The following is a 21,938-nucleotide window of genomic DNA, read 5'->3' as shown; positions in this document are numbered from 1 at the left end:
CGATCATGAGTTGATCTACATTTCATACTCTCATTACGCCATAGGCAGCAATTATAGACAATTAACCATGATCAATTCATATAACAACTAACCTAACATCAAGATCACAAGTTACTACTTGATAGACTAGAAGAACCTAGATCAATTCGAACAAAGCCTTATTTAGTTTGATCATACAAGATTTATATCCACAATTCACCATGGTATTAACCTAAGGCAGTATCTACAAGAATCTAACATAATCAAATTCCACTTTTATACATTTAAAGATCAATGTTATAGTGATCACATAGAGGCATAGGCTAGTCATGTTCAATTCTTCATACATTAATTCACATGGATAATTCAACAAAGATTCACCATCAATATATAGAAAATACAGTAGAAATAAGCATATTAACATAACTGAATCACAAATCTATATGCATAAGATCAAGATCATAAAGCCATACATAGGCGGAAATCGTGTTTGTGAAAGAGCATGGGTTCATCATGCAATAGGATTAAAAATAATGTCCAATCAGTAGATAATAATCAATACATTCATATGATGCTTTTGAAATCAATTTAAGAAAGAACCCATGGCTAGATTAAATAAGGAGAACTTTGATCATGAAAACTCTTTTGAAAACATTGAGATTAACTCTCCAAGTGAAATGTTACTTAGAGACGAAGGATCACCATACCTTTGTCTAGTTGAAAACCTCCCAAACTTGATGATTCACCTATGGAATCCAAGCTGCAATCTGTTCTTGAGCTTCACCAACAATGGTGGTTTCTAGGGAGAATATTTTGGAGGGAAAAGGTTTAATTTCGTGAGAGAGGATTTGTAATGGGTTATTCACGTTTTTAATCACTTATTTACACCCAAAAGAAGCTAAATAAACCTATTAGAATCAGGTTAGGACGTGGGGTGAATTTCCCATTCACCCCTTAAATAAAACAGTGCACAAGGCACTAGTTACAGGCCACCATCGACGGCACCAACGACGGATCGTAGGTCAATCAACGGGCCGTCTATGGCTTCCGTTGATTGGTCCTTGGCCTGCTCTTTGGTTAAATTTGCCCAGGCTAAGTTTACATCGACGAGACCCCACCAACAGGCCGTTGGCCAACCAACAGGGTTGTTCGCCTTTTGAATCAAACAAAGTAAGTAGTAGGGGCGTTCAGCCACTTGACTGTAAGGAGAGGGGCTTCGTAGCAACTTTCATTCTAAAGGAAAGGGAAGAACCAACCTTTAGTAAATAGAAGCCCTACTTCCCTCTTTCCGATTTCATCACTTCAATTCAAGGGCAAACCCGTCGTTTGCTCCGTCTATTGACACTGCCAAGGTAGTGTCTCGACCAGCCTTCGGTCCTTCTTTTGGGGACTTTTGCGGGGCCCTTTAGAAGTCATACCCGGACGTTTCCAACGTAAATACGAAACTAAAATAGTTTTAGACCTTACACATAAGTTTCACTCAAAACAAACACCTGCAACTCGTCCAAACAGGCTAGACCCCATCAAGACACACATTGAGCGTCTTAAGGGATATTTTTCGAATGCCTTGGACGTTCTTGGTCGTTTGACCTCCAATCTTATTGAAAATCCATATACTACTATTAAAAATCATTATAAATCATTTTAAGACTTCATAATATCATGAAATACAATATATAAGCACGTATAGACACATGAGGCACAAAGGTGACTAGTCATCGAACGTTTTGGTCGTCCCTTGACGTTCGACTTCCAAATAACCTCAAACTTTACACACTACCTCTAAAACATATTATAAATAATTTTAGGAGCTTATAACCTTAAGACAAACATGTGATGATCTATACACCATAACTCATTTGGGGTCTTACATTAGCTTAAGTCCCTCTCTTGAATAACTTTTAAGTTGTCTTTTTATCATAAACTTATCATAGGTCATATGAGATTAAATCCTTGCACAAACATGATCATGAGCTCTTTAGGATTATATGAGAATGTCCTTTCATTGCAACCCTTCGTATGTGAGATTAACATAACATAGTCATCTTGTGTAAAGCGTATAAAAAAATATCATAACTTGCATTATCGTGTGCTTTTCATGATCTCATAAATAACATGTTCATATACTAGCATATCCACATACAGAAATCATACATACTTTAAAAACCTATCCTCATGATTTATAGTCTAACATAAACGTGGGGAGTAGTCACAACTTTAAAAGACTTCCCTCTTGCTTCCGAGTACCTTATTCAAGAGCTTACGTTCAACTTACAACGTTCATAACCATAACATAGTAAAATACTCAATATAATAATCAAGAACAACTCTTAAAATCATGTAAAAGATCTATGCATAATGTAGGGTAAATGATAAGGGTCATTTAAGAATTCATTCTAGTCTTAGTTCCAATCCTTACGTTTTCATATTGTCAAATAGTAGAAACAATCATACGAAACCATCATGTAGATAAGAACATGATTCACACGAAATTCAAACATAAATAACAACATACTCATCAAATAATGTTGAATAGATCATAGAAAACACTTACTTTTCATTGAAAATCATAGATCTAGGGTTAGTAAGAAAATATGTTTCGTAGAGTAAAAACCCTAGTATTTGATGTTCTTGAAAACTTATCTTTGAAAGGACCTCTTGGGGTAAGGAATCCCAAGAGTGAAAAACCCATACCTTATAAATGAAGAATCCACGAAAATTTGGTGAAAAGCATGAGGTCTTCTTCTTCTTCCTTAAGGTCTTCTTGTTCTTCAATGGAGTTTGGAGAAAAGAAAGCGTTCTTGAGAGAATGAGAGAAATTTCGTTTGATCTGGTTTGGGACGTGTAAAAGTGGTCTAAAACTAACCTGATATCAATATATAGTTTTCCTATGAATTACCCAAAAGACCCTTTACTTAAATGGGTATTTTTAATAAGTTAAATTACCAAATATGCGACTTAAACAATTCTGGAAAGTAGCTGCGCGCGCGGGCCGAATCCCGTTGTTTTTTATTGAATTTTGAGTTGAGGAATTCAGGTGCATGTCAGCCTCGTGTCGCAAAGTTTCCTCTCAAATATTAAGGCAGAACATCTCGTGACAGGCGCGCGTCGCACGCTATGCCTCCACTTCTGCCTGCTCGCAGGCTACGAGGCAGCCTGCCCACCCATGTTTGGGTCCTTCCCAAGGACCCTTGGGGTGGTCCTTCGGGTGTCTTTACTGGACGTTGGACCCTTTGTACTACATACTACCTATCCAAGGTCACTTTATAAGTTTTGGACTTCATTTGACACCTTAAAACCTTAACCAAACATAGGGACGTCAACTAAATCAAATTATCTAGTTTTCCGGACGTCAAGATCTTTCTTAGTCATTTTGGCTGTACCTTTTCAAAATAAATTTATTACATTAATATAGGTTTGGAAACATCATTTTGAACATTATTTTATGGATTAAACTCTAGTCTAAGTCATGGCACTTATAGAGTGTTACATTATCCCCCCCTTAGGAACATTCGTCCCCGAATAATACTAAAATCTTTTGCAGGGTAGAAATAGACTCATTACTAGCAGCACAACCAATCATCAACCTAAAATCGTAACGAGTCACAGCTCATAGAAGTATATCACAACTCCTTACAATACATACCATAACGTTACACATAGCACTCAATTCATGATACACAACATATAAGGGATCCATACTCATAACACATAATGACGAATTTCCTTCTAAACATTATCATAAGCTCAAAATGCACGAAAGAGTCACCATGCTATTGTTCTTCTCAAGATTGCAACAAAAAAGCAAAATCTCAAGAAAACATATGCATACATGTTTCACATAAGTTCAAGAATAGATAATGAAGGCATTTTCTTAAAACCCTAGTTGGGTCAACTTTTACCAAACATGCACCTATTTAGAAAACAAGTCGATTTCATGATCAAGCATTACTTTCTCAATTAAGATGAATGTATGATCTTAAGGAGTAAAGATATGAGTTTAGCGGGACTTCATGTCGGCTTCATCCTCCCATGTTGCACCCTTAACAAGATGGTTCCTCCATAGAACTTTTATAGAGGCAACCTCCTTGTTTCTCAACTTCTTGACTTGGCGATCTAGGATCTCAACTGGAACCTCTTCATAGGAGAGGTTCTCATCAACCCTTAAACCTTCAATAGGTAGAATAGACACTGGGTCACCTGTGCATTTCTTGAGCATAGGCACATGAAACACCGCATGGACTGAAGCTAGTTCACTAGGTAGTTTCAACTCGTAGGCAACCTTTACAATTCGTTGCACAACCTCATAGGGACCAACATACCAGGGAATTAAATTCCCCTTCTTACCAATCCCCATCACCCCTTTCATAGGTGAAAACTTCAAGTAGACATGATCATCCATTTCAAACTCAAGATCTCTTCTTCTATTATCGGCATAAGACTTTTGCCGGCTATAGGTTGTCTTCAACCTATCTCTGATGATTTGAACCTTTTATATAGCTTTATCGATAATCTCTGGACAAAGAATTGAGGACTCACCAACCTCAAACCATCCAACCGGATTTCTACACCTTCTACCATAAAGATCTTTAAAAGGTGCTATGGAGTTGCTCGAATGATAGCTATTGTTGTAACAAACCTCGATCAAAGGTAAGTGATAATCCCAAATTTCTTTAAAATCAATGAAACATGCTCTTAACATGTCCTCAAGGGTCTGAATAGTACGTTTCGCTTGACCATCCGTCTGAGGATGAAAAGCGGTACTAAGTTTCACTTAAGTACCTAAACCCTTTTGAAAAGCCTTCCAAAAATCAGAAGTGAATTGAGCACCTCTATTCGAAATGATGGACAAAGGAATCCCATGAAGATTCACAATTTCATTAACGTAGATCCTTGCATAGTCTTCAATCATTTAAGTGGACTAAACCGGAATAAAATGGGCAGATTTGGTCAACCTATCCACAATAGCCCATATAGAATCATTTTGCTTTCAGGTTCAAGGCAACCCAATAACAAAGTCCATATTGATGGCTTCCCACTTTCATGTAGGAACATCCATGATTTGGGTTCACCCACCCGGTTTGAGATGGTCCACTTTAACTTGTTTGCTGTTTGGACACTTAGCAACAAACTCTGCTATGTCCCTCTTTAAACCATCCCACCAATAGGCCTATCTAAGGTCATGATACATTTTGGTGGCACCCGGATGTATAGAATAGCGAGAACCATGAGCTTCTTCTAGAATTCGACTTCTCAAATCCTCAACATCGCGTACACATAATCTCACTTGCTACCTAACAACACCATCCCTCCTTTGGCTCATTGATCTTACCAAGTAACGATTCCTTCAAATCCATTAATAGTGGATCAAGATGTTTCTTATATTTCACCTCCACCACCAATGATGAGTCGGAGTTATGATGGACCATGAAACCACCATTTGGAGAATCTACAACACCTAAGCGAGCCAACATATGAAGATCTTTCACAAGTTCTTTCTTCTGTTCCTCCACATGAGACACACTACCCATAGTCATTCGACTCAAAGCATCTGCAACCACATTGCCTTTGCCAGGGTGGTAAAGGACACTCATATCATAATCCTTCAACAATTATAACCATCTTCTCTATCGGAGGTTCAACTCTTTTGTGTAAACTCATACTAAAGACTTTTATGGTCAGTAAACACATCAACATGCACAACATACCAGTAATGTCTCCGTATTTTCAAGGCAAAAAGTAAAGTGTCTAACTCGAGATCATGAGTTGGGTAATTCTTCTCACGAACTTTGAGTACCTAGAAGTATAAGCAATCACCTTTCCATGTTGCATGAGGACACATCCCAAGTCCAATCGGGAAGCATCACAATACACTACAAAGACTTCATTGCCCTCCGGTAAGGTGAAAACCGGAGCGGAGATAAGCTTATCTTTCAACTCTTGAAAACCTTTCCCACAAGCTTTCAACCACTCAAACTTCACCTTTTTTGGGTCAAAGCTGTCAAAGGAGAAGCAATGGACGAAAATCCATCAACAAACCTTCTATAATAGTCGGCTAGACCCAAGAAACTCCTTATGTCTATGGAAGTCAAAGGTCTAGGCCAATTTCTGACCGCATCCGTCTTCATCGGATCAACCTTTAAGCCATCACCTGAGATAATATGGGTAAGAAAATCAATTGACCTTAACCAAAACTCATACTTGCTTAATTTGGCATAAAGTTGGTGTTCTTTGAGGACTTGCAAGACCAACCTCAAGTGACTCTCATGTTAATATGCATTCTTGGAGTATATCAAAATATCATCAATGAACACAATCACAAAGAGTCGATGTAATCTTGGAGAACCCTATTCTTTAGGTCCATAAATGTCGCCGAGGCATTCGTTAACCCAAAAGATATAACTAGGAATTCATAGTGACCATATCTAGTTCGGAAAACTGTTTTGGGAACGTCTTCACCTCTCACCCTAAGTAGGTGATATCCCGACCTTAAGTCAATCTTGGAAAAGTAACTAGAACCTTGGAGTTGATCAAATAGATCATTAATACTAGGGAGAGGATACTTGTTCTTTATGGTGATCTTATTGAGTTGGCGATAATCAATGCACATTCTAAGGGATCCATCCTTCTTCTTAACAAACAAGACCGGAGCACCCCATGGAGAAATACTAGGTTTAATGAAACCCTTGTCTAGTAAGTCTATGAGTTGGAGCTTCAAATCTTTCAATTCCGCCGAAGTCATCCTATGTGGAGGAATTGAAATGGTATTCGTATCAGGTAACAGATCAATGCCAAAATCAATTTCCCATTCGAGAGCAACTCCTGGAAGGTCATTAGGAAAAATCTCTGGGAATTCTCTCACTACAGGGACTGAATCAATAGAAGGAGTTTCACATTCTACGTCCTTAACTCTCACCACACGATATAAACCACCCTTGGCTATCATCTTACAAGCCTTGAAACAAGAAATAATTAGACCCCTTAGCATAGAATTTCCCCCCTTCCACTCAAGAATAGGTTCATTAGGGAATTGAAATTTCACTACCCTTGTTCTACAATCTATGGAAGCAAAACAATAATGAAGCCAATCCATACCCAAGATGATATCAAAATCAAACATGTCAAGTTCTACCAAATCAAGAAGAGTAACTCTATTGGGCTGCATCACATGCCATTTCCTATAGACTCTTTTTGCAACTATAGAGTCACCCATTAGGGTACAGACCGAAAAGGGTTCAATCAGAACATCGGGAAGTACATTAAACTTCCTAGCTACCAAAGGTGTAACAAAAGAAAGAGTAGCACCTAGATCAAACAAAGTATAGATATACATTAAAAGTGAAAACTTGTAACATACCCGTCACAACGTCGGGAGATCTTTCTTGTTCATCCCTAGACTTAAGTGCATAAAACGGTTCCTTTTTGGAGCTTCAGAACTAGGACCGCTTGGTTGAGCTTGACCATTCCCCTTGTCTTTACTTCTCACATGAGGGCAATCTTTCACCATATTGCCACCCTTTCCACAACCATAGCAACTATTAGTCAAAATAAGACATTCACACACATGTTTCTTACCACACTTAGCACAAGTTGGTCTCTCTTTTAATGAATCAACATTACTCCCCTTTTGAGGTTTAGGATTAGAACCTCTGTCATTGTGATTCTTGGAGAAATTAGAAGGAACCTGATTTGAAAACATCTTCTTAAACTTAGGCTTGTCTGAACATCAAGCCTACTCTTAGAAGAACCACTTTCAAACGACTTTTCCCTCTTCGCTTCCGTATTACTCTTCCTTAGATGACTTTCCTAAACCTATTGAGAATGAAATCAACCTAGAAAGATCCATATTGTCATAAATCATTGCTTCATGACATTCTTCTTCAAGATCTTCGGACATGCCCGTTAAAAAATAACTCATTTCATCCGTAGCATTAGAAACAAAAGAAGAAGCATATTTTCAAAGCTTAATGAATTTCAAGGAGTATTCCTTAACATTCATACCTTCTTGACGAAGGTTGATGAACTCCTCTACCTTAGCTTCTCTTTGTTCCATTGGAAAGAATATTTCAAGAAAGACCTTTTTGAAGATCTTCCAATTCACGGTAAAATCTCCTAAATCCCGATTATCCTTCCACTGGTTATACCATGTCTGAGCCACATCTTTGAGTTGATAGGCAGCAAAATCAGCCTTCTCATTAGTACTCGTCCCCATAGCAAACAAAATCTTGTATACCTCATAAAGGAAATCTTGGGGGTCTTCATCAACTTTTGATCCAAAGTACATAGGGGGATTCATGCTCGTAGAATCTCTCAAACGGCTAATCATAGAACTAGCATGTTGGTTCTCTCGAGGAACGACCTCCCTGTTAGCTTGAGCCTTGATGGCTTGAGCTTGGGTGGAGATGGATTGGGCCATCTGCCCTCACCTCACCATGCGTCATAGCCGGATGATTCACCGGAACTTGATCATTTGCAGCAGCTTGTACTTGAGGAGCATTTCAATTGCCTTGGGGAGTATCTCCCGCATTCGCAATCTCGTCTCCTACTCTTCTCACGGATGTCCTTCTTGTGTTCATCGCCTATAACCACATGAAAGGGATTAGATGCTAAACGACACCTAGTGTCAAAACTCTAGAGGCACGACATAGGAGTATCAAGAAAAGAGAAGTTTCCTAGTCATCACATTGCCTCTCATCCATAATTTTGGCGCGCTTCACAACCATGAACAAGACAGTAGGTAACATGGTTTAGTGACACATTGATCATACGGATATTTAACCTCATGCTCAAATACCAAGCTTGTCACACCCGTAGCGCATACCCAAGATTAGACCGGCGTCGTCGTTCTCTCAGAGGACTCAGACAAGCCCTTAGCATTCGTCATAACATGTGATCAGTGAAAGTTGCGGAAAAATTAAAACTTTTACATTCTACTTGAAGTATACTTAGACTTCATACTTATCATTTATAAACCATACGATATTCTAAAAAATTATCTCACATATATAAAACCATCTCAAGAATGCAAATAAGGACTTAGCCAATACATAGTCAATATGCCATATAGGCCTTAAGACAAAAGAATCCAAAGAAACATGATGGAAATAAGATATTCCTAATATCTACTGATGTCTTCATAATCTAAAAAAATTAAAGGATAGCGTCCCGAACATGAGGACCTACCAAGACTTGGATAAAGAGTTCCAAGCTTCTTCAAATCGACCTCCTTAAACTTCAATGGACGGAACCAAAAGTTGTACTATTATAAATACACCACATGTACTAAGTATGGGTATATGCACATAACACTTAAGGGCATGCATGAAAAAGGATCATTTATAGTTTCTTTAGAAAACGTGCTAAGTCATGTGAACTTCTTTTATGCACATACCATAAAACATATACAAGTCAAGGATTCCATCAACATGAAGCAAGATCATAATTAAAGACATCTTATCATAGTCATCTTAACTTTTCTTATTCAATAGATCATATAACATAACATAAAAAATACTTACCAATGATCCTAACCCAACCTACAAGTCCAATGGTCATGGTGAAGCCCCATAACCTCACACAACCAAGTAGATAATATAGGAGACCATAGGTTAAGCTTTGCTTCATATAACATGTAACATTATTAGTTATCACTTCATATAGAAATATAACCCAATAACATATTCATCGTAATGACGAACATCATATAAGTGTAACAACATGTATCATAAACATATACCATTCATGTTATCACATTTCATAAGAACAATCTCGTAGGACTTCCATTAGAGTCAACTTGTGCAATGTCTAGGTAGAGTCCCATACCACAACCTCTACTAAGTAGACTCCTCAAGTCACCCTAGTTAACGTTCATTTACTTGTCCTTCATTTTACATGAGGAACATACGCCTTAACCGAGATAGACCATGTGATATAAACATGGAATCTGGTGTCATACAACCCCACACCGAAAAAGGTGGTCTACCGGCCAAAGTAGAACGTAACATGACATAGCTTTCTAGGGGGATCCACTAGCTAGTATCCTATGGTTGCAACATAGTTCAAGAAAAAAAGAAATGAATTACAAACCCATATTTCCACAATACATGGAAGCCTCAATCTCATGAGAGTCATTGTGAACCTACCTTCCAATAAGGGAAAGGACACCTCTCATATCTAGTTTATCGGTGCTTATCTTAAGTCCTTTTCTTGAATAACCTTTAAGCTGTCTTTTTGTAATAAACTTATCATAGGTCATAGGAGATTAACTCCTTGTATAAACATGATCATGATATCTTTAGGATTAGATGAGAATTTCCTTTCATCGGAACCCTTCGTATGTGACATTAACATAACATAGTCATCTTGTGTAAAACGTACAAGAGAATATCATAACTTGCATTATCGTGTGCTTTTAAGGATCTCACAAATAACATGTTCATAGCCTAGCATTTCCACATAGCAATATCATACATACTTTCACAGCATATCATCAGGATTTATAGTCTAACATAAACGTGGTGGAGTAATCACAATTTTGGAAGACTTACCTCTTGCTTTCAAGAACCTTATTCAAGAATTTACGTTCAACTTACAATATTAATACCATTAACATAGTAAAATAGTCAATATCATAATCAAGAACAACTCTTCAAATCATGCACAAGATCCATTCATAATGTTTGGTAAAGGATAAGGGTCATTTAAGAGTTCATTCATCCTTGTAGAATCTCACAAACGGCTAGCCATAGTACTAGCATGTTGGTTCTCTTGAGGAACAACCACCCTTTAGCTTGATCCGTGATGGCTTGAGCTTGGGTGGTGATGGCTTGGGCCATTTCGAACAGGGCTACCCTGACCTCACCATGCGTCATAACCAGAGGATTCACCGGAACTTGATCATTTGCAGCAGCTTGCACTTGAGGAGCATTTCAATTGCCTTGGGGAGTAGATCCCGCATTTGCAATCTCTTCTCCTACTCTTCTCGCGGCTGTACTTCTTGTGCTCATCGTCTATAACCACAAGAAAGGGATTAGATGCTAAACGACACATAGTGTCAAAATTCTAGAGGCAAGACATAGGAGTATCAAGAAAAGAGAAATTTCCTAGTCATTACATAACCTCTAATCCATAATTGTGGTGCGCTTCACAAACATGAACAAGACACTAGGTAACGTGGTTTAGTGAGACATTGATCCTAAGGATATTTAACCTCATGCTCTGATACCAAGCTTGTCATACCCGGAGCGCATACCCCAAATGAGACCGGCGTCCTCGTTCTCTCAGAGGACTTAGACAAGCCCTGAGCATTCGTCATAACATGTGATCAGTGAAAATTACGGAAAAATTAAAATGTTTACATTCTACTTGAAGTATACTTAGACTTTATACTTATCATTTATAAGCAATACGATATTCTATGAAATTATTTCACATATATAAAACCATCTAAAGAGTGTAAATCTTGATTTAGCCAATACATAGTCATTATGCCGTATAGGCCTTAAGAAAAAAGAATCTAAAGAAACATGATGGAAATAGGATATTCCTAATATCTACTAAAGTCTTTATAAGCTGAAAAAAATAAATGGTAGCATCCCGAACATGAGGACCTACCAAGACTTGGAAAAAGAGTTCCAAGCTTCTTCAAATCGACCTCCTTAAACATCCATAGCCGGAACCTAAAGTTGTACTAATATAAAGTAATGGGATTAGTACACCACATGTACTAAGTATGGGTATATTCACATAACACTTAAGGCATGCATGAAAAGGATCATTTATCATATCTTTAGAAAACGTGCTAAGTCATGTGAACGTCTTTAATGCACATACAATTATACATATACAAGTCAAGGATTCCATCAACATGAAGCATGAGCATAATTAAAGACATATGATCATAGTCATGCTAACTTTTGTTATTCAATAGATCATATAACATAACATGCAAAATACTTTCCAATGATCCTATCCCCAACCTACAAGTCCAATGGTCATGGTGAAGCCCCAATAACCCCACATTACCAAGTAGATAAGATAGGAGACCATAGGTAAATCTTTGCTTCATATAACATTTAACATCATTAGTCATCACTTCATACAACAATATAACCCAATAACATATTCATCACAATGACAAACATCATATAAGTGTAACATCATGTAGCATAAACATATACCATTCATGTTATAATATTACATAAGAACAATCTGCTAGGACTTCCATTAGAGTCAACTTGTTCAATTTCTAGGTAGAGTCTCATACCCCTACCTCTACTAAGTAGACTTCTCAAGTCACCCTAGTTAACGTTCATTTACTAGTCTTTTAATTTACATGAGGGAACATATGGATTAACCGACACAGACCACGTGATCTAAACATGGAATCCGGTGTTATAAAACCCCACACCAAAAAAAGGTGGTCTACCGGCCAAAGTAAAATCTAACATAACATAGCTTTCTAGGGGGATCCACTAGCTAGTATCCTATAGTGGCAACTTAGTTCAAGAACTAGGAAATGTATTAGAGACCCATAGTTCCACATTACATGGAAGCCTCATTCTCATGAGAGTCATTGTGAACCTACCTTCCAACTAGGGAAGGGACACCCCTCATATCTAGTTCATCGGTGCTTGGCTTAAGTCCTTTTCTTGAATAACCTTTAAGTTGTCTTTTTATCATAAACTTATCATAGGTCATAGGAGATTAACTCCTTGTATAAAAATAATAGTGAGATCATTAGGATTAGATGAGAATTTCCTTTCATGGCAACCCTTCGTATGTGAGATAAACATAACATAGTCATCTTGTGTAAAGCGTACAAGAGAATATCATAACTTGCATTATCGTGTGCTTTTCAAGATCTCACAAATAACATGTTCATAGCCCAGCATATCCACATAGCAACATCATACATACTTTCACGACATATCATCATTATTTATAGTCTAACATAAACATTGTGGAGTAATCAAAACTTAAGAAGATTTACCTCTTGTTTTTGAGAACCTTATTCAAGAGCTTACGTTCAACTTACAACATTCATACCAATAACATAGTAAAATAATCAATATCATAATCAAGAACAACTCTTCAAATCATGTACAAGATTCATGCATAATGTAGGGTAAAGGATAAGGGTAATGTAAGAGTTCATTCTAGTCTTAGTTTCGATCCGTACGTTTTCATATTGTCAAATAGTACAAACAATCATACGAAACCATCATGTAGATAACAACATGCTTCACACGAAATTCAAACATAAACAACAACATACTCATCATCGTGTGGAATAGACCATAGAAAACACTTAATCTTAATTGAAATTCATAAATCTAGGGTAAGGAAGAAAATATGTTTCGTAGAGTAAAAACCCTACTATTTGAAGTTCTTGAAAACTTATCTTCGAAAGGACTTCCTGGGAAAAGTAATCCCAAGAGTTAAAACTCATTCCTCATAGATTAAAAATCCACTAAAATTGGATGAAAAGCTTGAGGTCTTCGCCTTCTTCCTTAAGATCTTCTTGTTCTTCAATGGAGTTTCGAGAAAAGAGAGCCTTCTCGAGAGAATGAGAGAAATTTCAGTTGATCTGGTTTGGGACATGTAAAAATGGTCTAAAAATAACCTAATATCAATATATAGTCGTCCTATGAATTTCCAACAGACCCTCCACTTAAATGAGTCTTTTTATTAAGTTAAATTACCAAAAATACGACTTTAACAATTCTTGAAAGTAGCTGCGCGTTGTGGGGCAAAATCCCATCATTTTTATTGAATTTTAAGTTGAGTCAGTGCGGTGTGTGTCAGCCTCACATCGCGAGGTTGCCTCTCAAATATTGAGGCAAAACACCTCGTGACAGGCGCGTGTCGCACGCTATGCCTCTACTTCTGCCTGCCCGCAGGCTTCCAGGCAGCCTGCCCACCCATGTTTGGGTCCTTCCCAAGGAAAATTCAGGTGGTCCTTGGGGTGTCGTTACCGGACGTTTGGATTCTTTGTACTACATAATACCTATCCAAGGTAACTTTACAAGTTTTGCACTTCATTTGCCTTCACCAAACATAGGGGTGTCAACTAAATCAAATTAGCTAGTTTCCAGCCGTCAAGGTCTTTCTTAGTTGTTTTGGCTCTAACCTTTTCTAAATGATTTTATTACATTAATATAGGTCTAGAAACATCATTTTAAACATTATTTTATGGATTAAGCTCTAGTCTAATTCATGGCATTTCCAGAGTGTTACAGGTAGAATGTGCACAAACCTTACCTTTACCTTTTCGAGATAAGTAGGTTTTTTTTTAAATAGCTTTGGCCAATTGAATATATAACATCAAAGTTTTATTTGGAAATGATATCAATATCATGTAATGTTTTTATATTCTCAAAATAATATTTCATTATAACAACTAAACAAATTATCTGAACAATTGTCATTATTATAAAAGGTTCAAATACATACATGACTTCTTGTCTTGTCATCTTTGAAAAAATTGATGACATCTTGGAATGAAAGAAGAAGCCACAAAGAAGTAGCAGCAGTGACAATAAATCCTATTTGTTGGATATGTTGACACCCAATTTTGACCTTTCCCCAAATAAATTAACTTTCGAGCTTCATTAATTTCGAACGATTTAAAATAATTAGCTTTATAAAATTGAAAATGTTTTTCAAGTCATGTCAAAGTAATTTTAGTAGTTTTATAATTTTTTAAATAGTAAATATGTCTTTTATATAACTAGTTTATTCTATAAATATTTGAAAATCTTCTAAAAATATATTGTTTTAATTAAATACTTTGTTAATTAGTTTAATTACTTAATAGTTTATATGTTTGAGTTAATATTTTATGATTAAGCTAGTTAATTTTATTTCATAAGTTTAAGAAGCTTGCCAAATCAATTTACGTTATTTCATCTTATTAGTCAAAATACTCTTAATCCTTCAAGAGACCATGCTTGGGCTTTTATCTTACAATTTTCAGCAACCCCTATTCCCAGCCAAAATTTAATGTCAACACCTTTATTTTTCATAATTTCTATAATTCCCTACAATTTTAAAATATTATCAAAATCCCTTATTTTACTCCCAAAGCCCCAACGACTGATACATAAATTCATACTCCCAAAACACACGCTTTCTCTTCCTTGTTTCACTCCATCAATCTCTCCCTGTTTTTCCGCCCACAATCCGATCAGTTTATTCCTTCCTTACAATTTGACATTCATAATCGTTCTCTCTCCAGTCAAATTGAATTCAACACCGAAATAGGTACATTCTCCATCTTCTCCAACTTTCAGTTCACCGTTTTTTCATCACCAATCCTCTTATCCAACCTTTTAGTATAAACTATCCTCAACCACCTACCACATCAACAAGTTTACCTGCTGCTATTGGTGGATCTTTCACGGATATAAGTATCCATTCTCAAAAGTCGCCTGCATTTTTTTTTTGGTTAATCCTGGAGGTAATAACTAATATATGATATATTGTGGTCCATTCCATCCTCCATATGCCAATACTGGTGGATTTTTTGTATCAATTTATTGGTAAGGTTTTTATTGTGCACCCAATGAACCACCACAAATGCAGCAAAAATTTGATATATTATTGGTATTCGTCGTGTTTATGAAGATGCATTACTTTTTTTAAAAAAAAATGCAGCAACAATACAATACAATATATTTTTTGTTGTTAATCTTTTTTCTAATACATATAGATTCTAGTTTATTTTCATATCTAAGTATGTGTGTCTTATGTCTTTAATTATTATCTCATACATAATTAGAACAAATTGAATAATCTACCATATATTGTTGTTATGTGTCATACTTCGTCTTCTCCGTCCTCTCTCCCAAAGTTTGTCATCTTTTTACTTTGATTGTTATTTTGTTTCATCGTGTTCTGTTTGATATACATGGATCCTGATACTAATCGAAAAGTATAAGATTCTGATGACGAAGATTGGTCAGAAAATATATATATTTTTTTTTGCAGATGCATGACTAAGACTAAACTTGTATGCAGATGGACAAGGTGTTGTCTGCAACTATAAATGCATTAAAGGATTAAGCACATTATAATTGGAAAACGATTGAATTTGTTGTTGAGGTTGAAGATTAGATCCATTATTGCAGAGATATAATATAGATAATTGTGTTTATAGTTCATTATATATCTCATACATATTTTCTTGAATATAATTAAATGTGTGTGTGTGTGTTTGTGTTAATGATTGTTTGTTTAAAAATTACAAATACAAATTGATGATACTATTAAGAATCAGAAATGACGAATGATTCAGAAGTCTAGCCGACAAATGAAAATATTCATGATATTATCAAAATCAACAAGAAATAGAGAAATTTTTAGAACTCCAACCCACATATGAAAATATTCATGTTACTATAGAAGCAAGTGAACATAAGAATATATTAGTATGATCAGAAAATTTAGTATTATGATATAGTGTCAGATATTTGATAAATCAAAAATTTGTTTGTATATGGTGCTTTATCAATTTAATGTATCATGAATTATGCTACATGTTGCTTCTTTAAGATGATAAACCAGATCAAGGCCTTCAAGATCTTAATGAAGCAACAATGAATGAAGACACATAAATAGTAACATATCATGTATAATGTATCTTTTGATAAAGGAAAGCATTACTCAAATAAATTAAGAAACATAAATAGTAATATACAATGCACTAATTTATCAGGCATGATATGTAAATTCAAATTTCATACTAAGTATATCTCATATTCATTTTTTTGTATATCATACATAGTTACGTCGAATTATATGGACATGATTCATAAACACTATTTTCTACTACATGGATTTGTAACAACACGTAGCCAAAACAGACCAAAAATCAGTTTTTGAGAAAAATCTGCAGGTGAAACTGGCGTGACTGTCGACGGACCGTAGACTGACCCACGTCTGTCCTGCACAATCGGCGATACGATCAAAAACTCCCAAAAATCTCAGCCGAGGAAAATTGGTTAAGTGTTGGGCGACGGACGGACTTACAGTCCGTACTCCATGACCGTCGATCGAGACCCCCCCTTCACCCACTCTTTTACAAAAGCCACGGTGGGAATTAGCAGACAATTAAGGGGGAATACAGTTAGGTCAACTTCAAATGGTCATAACTCTTAGCACAAAATGAATTAGGTGTCCTATGGCCTACCCACAAATAGATAATTGAATTAGTTTTTCATAGCCACCGACCTTGCTAAAATTTGACCTCCGTGAAAACAGTTATGACTGTTTTAATAAAGGTACATCGAACAGGCCCAACTAACGAGCCAACCGATGGGGCGTGGATCCACTTACAGACCGTCTATCCTGGCCATACGTTGGTCTGACAACAACTTTTTCGAAGGGTCTTTTGGACCTTTCCCACTCCGTTTAAATCCTAATATACGTCATTTTGACCCTAAATCATCAATTTTAGTCAGTTTATGCCTAGAAACATAATTAAAACATATCTAAGTCAAATCATTAAATCAAAACTTAGAAAATTAAAAGCAAGAGAGGAGGAAAAGCTCAAGAACCCTAGTACAAGAACGCCACAAGTTCCAGCAGTTCCAGCCCCAAAAACTAAGTGTTTTTTCATGGATTTCATCACCAGGTATGTGGGATTTGACTAGTGGGTTCATTTCACCCATTGGGTCCCTAGTTTTCAATCAGATTCTTGATTCCCATATCATGATTAGACCTTAGGTTTCTCAAACTTCCACAGAACTTCATGAACGTATTGGTTATATGTTCCAAATCATATTATCATATTATTATTTAGTTTATTGCATGAATTTCAGAACCGTAGCTATGTATTTCTTTAGCTCTTGAATTACACATGCTAGGTCAGATTTATTAGTTACTTTAGATATACATGCCTCAGTTATAAATGCATTTTACCAGATTAATTGTTGCATTCCTAGTTTGCATGTTCAGTTTGATCTATCCAGTATTTATAGATAATTCAGACATTATCAGTTAACGATATAAATCCATGGGAGTAGCATAATACCGAGTCGCACTAGGGTTCAACGTACCCAATTAGTCCCAGAACTACTAGCCAAGTAGGTTGCAAGTCCCCTCTGTGGGCAATCAGTTTAGTGATCACGCTAGCATGCCTTTATACCTTTGGCAGGGTATATTGGGTCCTCACGATGGGTCATATACATTGGACTCCACATTTAGATCATGTGGTTTGATTATCAGTTATTAGTAGCTCCCAGAGTTCAGTCAGACTCTCTTGCATTGACCGTTTATCAGTATACTCAGCATTCATTTTCAGCATGTTATAAATTGTTCATTGCATTCATTTATCTTAGTTTTCATAATCTATATCATATTCTGATTTTTATAATTGCTTTTGTGCTTTTTCAGTTATGTTTTATTTCAGCTTTATTCTATTCAGTACCTTTCAAAAATTGACGCATACGTGCGCTACATCTTCTCGTGATGTAGGTTCAAGTTCTCAGCATCCAGATTACGCATAGATCGATTTCCGATATTCAGTTCAGCAGATTCAGTTGTGAGTCCTCATTCTCCGAGGACAATAGTCATGAGTTTCTTTTCAGTATTTAGTCATTTAGTTTCAATTTTTGCTAGATTTAGCTGGGGCTGGTCCCAGTATTTCTAGTCCAGGTAGATTTAGCTTCCGCATCAATTTATTATCTTTAGTATGCTCATGATCATGCCAGAAAGGTTAGCTTGGGATCACTTGTGGTCGTAGGTTCCGTGTCTGCGTCTCGGTGGTAGCTCAGGGCGTGACAGTATCGATCTCAAGGGAAACAACTTATGAGCAAAAATTACATGTTTAATGTATCCCATAACAATACAATGCTTATCAATTTAAACGAGATACATAAATAGTAATATATCATGCACTAATTTTTTTAAATATGATGTGCAAATTCGAATTTATACTAAATGTATCAATTACATAACAACTACCACATGATAATGTCTCAATCTCAAATCTAACATCTTATGCAATGGAGGAGTCAGAAATTTCTTTAAGGGTGTCCAGAAATAGCAACTTGTTTTGTTAAGGGTTTCCAAAATAGATTATTTAATTATTTCGTATATCATTTTACTTGTATATATGCCAATTTTTTTTCGACGAAGGGTGTCCAATTCGACACCCTTGTTAATATGTTGCTACGCCACTGGTCTTATTAGCAACAATTACTTATTTAATGTATCTAGTATAAATTCAATATTTATCAATTTAAATGACAATGAAATAATAATGTATCATGCACTAGTTTTTTTAGATATGATACGTATTCAAATTTATACTAAATGTATCAATTACATAGCAATTATCACACGGTAATGTATCGATCTCAAATCTAACATCTTGTGGGCAACAATTACCTATTTAGTGTATCTAGTATAAATACAATACTTATCAATTTAAACAACATACATAAATAGTAAAATGCTAAGTAGCAAAGATATTTATGATGTATCTTCTAAATTTTTTTGATAATTTTGAATCAAAATTGAAAGATCTTCAATGAACTAGGAGAAGAATTTTGCATCTCAAAATTTTAAATAATTTTGAATCAAAATCAAAAGGATCTTTGATGAACTGGGAGAAGCATATCTTACAAACAAAATACAATATCAACAGAAACTCGATAATAATACTTGGTAGAGTAATCTTTTGTGTATTGTCTCAACAATATCAATGAACTTGATCTTGTTATTGTTTCATGTGCCAAGATCAATCATGATGTTGTAGATCCTTTAATGCATCTTCAACTGAAGCCAACGCCTCGTCCATCTGCATACAAGTTTTGTCCCTGTTATGTATATCATCGCCAATCTTTTAACTCGTGTAAATGTATAATGGGTACATTGCGAATCTCGACTTACTTTTTTTAACTTCTAAATATAGTTTAACACCCATGTCGTTCGTAATTTTGATCGAAGACGAGTTAACTTCTATGATGTAATGAATTTCAATGTTTTTCCTTGATACATCGTATCTAACTCGGCTGAAAGTATTGCTTTGAGACTCAAAAACGAAACTGATTGTCCAACTACGATTCCGTCACTTTTGTAACTTTTACATTTCACTTCGTAGTATTTCTCAATATTTCTCAATTTTTCTCAATCGATGGATGTTCACAAATTGATATTCAATGTAGAAGATATAATTTTGAAATTTGAAATTTGAAAGGTCTGAGTAGATTACCAATTAAGATAGGGATTGTTTAGTTTCAGCGACGCTTAAATTAAGCTAATTAAATTAACAAATTCTAATTATAGATTTTTTTCCTTTTTACGCTTAAAAATAATTTTTTTACCCTGTATCAATTATATTGTATCAGATTGGTAGCTATTTATCAAACGCCTACCTTTTTAAGGAATTTTTTGTAAAATATAAACTAGTTGGGATAGAATATAATTTATATCTTACACTATGGAAATCCTTTAATTTTTAGTCCCCAGTCCAAATCCCCTAACTTTACGCAGACCATTATTCCCTCAACCCGACCCAAATTTTTTCTTCAACAACAATTCACCAAAAAAAACATGCTTGTTTCCTCTTCTCAACCAGCGAACCAAAATCCCAACCAGGCCCAATTTCTTACCTCCAAAGAGAACCCAAAACATCATCAACATAGCAGCATCTAAAACATTCACAGAAAGAAGGAAAAGAAGCAGCAGAAAGACAAAGAAGACTTTTGTCGTCTTCTCCGACTTCCCTCAACAACAGTACGATTCCAGCAGCGCAGAAGCAACACGCAAATCGTCCTACCTACGTGAGATGAGGCCCCGTCGGTGCCAAGGACGAATGGTTCAATCTAGATCGTTCGCTCCCCTTTCTTATTTGGGAACGAGTTGAAAGCTTCAAAAAAAATGGTCGCCCTAATTTGGTGAAAGGTTTTTTGAATTTTGAATTAGGGATTGGGTATTTATTCTTATCCAAAATTTTCACCTTTTTCCCCACGAAAAAGAATCTGTTGCCCTAATTCTTGGCTATATAAACTTGTTGAAAATATGTTGGAAGACTTTGGTTGGGAAAGTTTGGAATTTTTCTTTGAGCATGAACCTAGAACATAATTAAACAAGAACAGATTGAAAAAATATACATACTAGACACGTTCGAAATAGAGGAGGGACTTAGTTTTGGTGTTGGGTTCATTTCTCTTCCTCAATACCTTGATTATTGTTCGTATTCGAGTATTGGCATGGTGAAAGTCCTTTTTCTGCTTATGCTGTCTCATTTCGCTGCCCCGAAAAGGTAGCGTTGTCTTCTTTATAACATTTGTTTTCGCATCCTCTCTTGTCCCGAAATGATACTTCCGTGTTTGAAAAGCTTTGTATTTTTTTTGTTTAGTGTTTGCTGACTTTTTTTTGCTCCTTAGTTTATAATTTTTGATATGATATATATCTTTAGTGGTTCAGCGAGTTGGGTGCAAGAGTTAAAGTTTTATGGATTCATGCTCAATGTTGTGGTCTCTTTGTTTCACGGGTTCGATTCGCTGTGATTATTCTCGTCTTGTGTTTGTTAAGTTATGACAAATTTTCTCTTGTTTGATGTCGTCTTCTTATTACCAAATGAGACAATTTATATGGTGTGAAATCTTCTCGTGATGGTATTTATGTTTGTTTAGCGTAGTAACCGTCTAGTTCAGAACTAGTTGGTTTTGTGCTTTTTTCATTCATCCATATCTCCCTTTGTCTTTCCCTTTATCACATTTAGTGATCATCCGTTGAGTCTATGTTAAGTCTCATTTTCTGCCTACTCGTCTATTTTTACCATGTTATGTCATCTGCTTAGAGTATTGCCATCCGATTGTTGGATTTTCTGTTTAGTTTTTTTGGCTTATCATGGTATTCTTTGATCTGTGGCTAAGTGTTGAAGCATAGTTGTTCCTCTTTTATTTCATCCTATGAACTCAAAGAAGATATATATATATATATATATA

General features: G+C 35.8%; 1 pseudogene; it reads right to left on the bottom strand.

The window, feature by feature from the left end:
• The window catches only part of LOC107030078, a 55,538-nt pseudogene that overhangs the window by 5,997 nt on the left and 27,603 nt on the right, over nucleotides 1-21,938 (bottom strand).

This window comes from Solanum pennellii, chromosome 9, assembly GCF_001406875.1.
Source record: "Solanum pennellii chromosome 9, SPENNV200".
Lineage (NCBI taxonomy): Eukaryota > Viridiplantae > Streptophyta > Magnoliopsida > Solanales > Solanaceae > Solanum > Solanum pennellii.
The sequence above is the reverse complement of the archived record's forward strand: the minus strand, read 5'-3'. Positions and strand labels throughout refer to the sequence as shown.